Here is a 2,604-nt window from a genome sequence, read left to right as displayed (position 1 = left end):
TTTTTTGAGACGGAGTCTCGCTCTGTCACCCAGGCTGGAGTGCAGTGGCCGGATCTCAGCTCACTGTAAGCTCCGCCTCCCAGGTTTACGCCATTCTCCTGCCTCAGCCTCCCGAGTAGCTGGGACTGCAGGCGCCCGCCACCTCGCCTGGCTAGTTTTTTGTATTTTTTAGGAGAGACGGGGTTTCACGGGGTTGGCCAGGATGGTCTCGATCTCCTGACCTCGTGATCCGCCCGTCTCGGCCTCCCAAAGTGCTGGGATTACAGACTTGAGCCACCGCGCACTGACCATCACTCCTAAAACTACCAGCGAACTCCCTGGAGAGCTCCAATTCATTCCTCACTTGATTCTCTGTCTAGGCCTCCCTTTATATCAAAGAGAACGGACGTACTTTGCACCTGGATCCCATTCCAGGGGCTTATCAGATTACGGACTTACTGGGCCTGTCTGCTCTGGGCTGTAAAATACTATGCTGGTGGTATAAAATAATTCCTCTCACCTCAAGCACTTTTCACCAAAGGGACAATTATGCACAGAAGAGAAAAAGGTATGATTTTTACAAGTCACAGTAACCACTACCAAAAAAGAAGTGCCATAAAAGCAGAAAACGTTATCAAACTCAAGTCCATCCTGTGCTGTTTTTATTACCACAACATTCTGTAAGATTCCTTTTGGAGGTGTTGAGAGCAGATCTCACTCAAGCAGAGTAAATCTCAGTCTTCACACGCTGTTCTAGGAAAAACTGAGCTAGCAATGCAAGAAAATGCGGCTCCAGGCCTGTTACACCAGACTTCGTTTTGTCTGTCTACCTCATGAGGGAACATATTCCTTACGGAAGTAAATTTAAACTAATACATGGCATAAGTGAACTCAAGTATTTAGATTAATGCCCCGTGGACATTAATGAGCATAGCTTGGAAATGTCCACAGTTCCCTCCATGAAAGAATCAGAAGCCCATATACAGAGAAGAAGGTGCCATATTTGAGATACAAAAATATGGCCCGTGCACCCATGTTCACACACTTATCTCACTTGGTCCTCACAGCAGCCCTTTGTCAGGGGAGGACAGATGACTTCATCCTCAATTCCCGCATAAGGAAAACACGGATTCTCCTAGTGGGCCTGTAACTAGTAAGGGTAGAGTCAAGACTCAGACAAGACTCAGACTTCCCATTCCCCATATCCAGTGCCCTGTTCGCCAGCCGAACCATCTCTCCAGGAGGCACGCACAAATGCATGCACGAATTCATCCGCTGATTCACCGCCCGTGCAGTCAGCAGTACGCAAGGACAGGGGATAAAAAGATTATGTCCTGATTCCTGCAGTGAGGACACTTACAAATGAGACTTAAACTTTACAAAAGAATCAAAGGCAGGAGGTTAGGGTGACAGTGACCGAACTAATTGTACAGGCAATCCCCACTCCATCAACTGGATTGCTGATGGCTGAGTTCCAAGCGAGCATTTGTTGGCTACGCATGTGAAACTAAAATATGCGTTTTTCCATTGAACTGATGCCGTAAATAAAGAACGATTATATCCCAAGCTTGCTGAGCTACAGCACTCTACAGTGGACACCCACATTCATTGACAACATTGTTTCCATAGGAAAACTTACTCTAATTTCATACCAGATTTCAACCAGTGTGAACCCAACTCCAGGCCTTCAGTAGAAGCAGAAGCGCCAGGACTGTAAGATCTGTGGTGAACAAAAGGCCTAGTGGATTTGGACTCTCATAAACTGCCATCAGTGTAAATCTTCCACAGGAGCAAAGATGAGCAAAATAATAATATTGATGATGAGAAAAGCTGACATTTACTAACCATATAAAAAGTTCTGGGCACCAAGCTAAGCAATTCCTATGGAAAAGTACCAGCAATTATCTCTTTAGATATTGTTTCTACTCCATTCAGTCTCTTCTATCCTACTGGAACTCCAGTTATGCCTACATTAAACTTTTTCACCATATATATATATATACATATATATATATCTTATTGTTTTCTTTATTTTCTATCTCTCTGAGTTTCTCTGAGTTTGGAGATTTTCTTCCAGTTTTTTCTACAGATGTATCAAATATGATAACCCTATTTATTGATTTCCTAATATCAATTATTAGAGTTTTCAGTTATAAATGTTTCATTTTATTCATTTTCTAGTTTTTAATTCCTTGATGAATTTTTAAATCTTGATTTTTATTTCCTTGAACATATTAAACATTCATCTTTTAAAGTCCACGTCTGATAATCTCATTCTTCAGATTCTCTGTGGGTCTGCTTCTATTGTCTGTTGAAAGGTTTTCGTTTGAGTTGCCTTGTCTCCTCATCTCTCTGGTCATGTTTGATTAGGCCTTAGCATGAGTTTAAAGGAAGAAATTAAAGCAACTTGTCCAAGGACACATGTTAAGGCCAGGACACTTTTCAGATCTTTTCAGACTCTGAGATGAAGGTTTAAAAAGAACAGAGGGTCTTGGTGCTGGGACATCATCCACCCTAAAGGAACTGTTCCTAATAAGAAAATATTTGTGGCCGGGCGCGGTGGCTCAAGCCTGTAATCCCAGCACTTTGGGAGGCCGAGACGGGCGGATCACGAGGTCAGGAGAT

This window comes from Mandrillus leucophaeus, unplaced genomic scaffold (assembly GCF_000951045.1).
Source record: "Mandrillus leucophaeus isolate KB7577 unplaced genomic scaffold, Mleu.le_1.0 Scaffold257, whole genome shotgun sequence".
NCBI classification, from domain to species: domain Eukaryota; kingdom Metazoa; phylum Chordata; class Mammalia; order Primates; family Cercopithecidae; genus Mandrillus; species Mandrillus leucophaeus.
The sequence above is the reverse complement of the archived record's forward strand: the minus strand, read 5'-3'. Positions refer to the sequence as shown.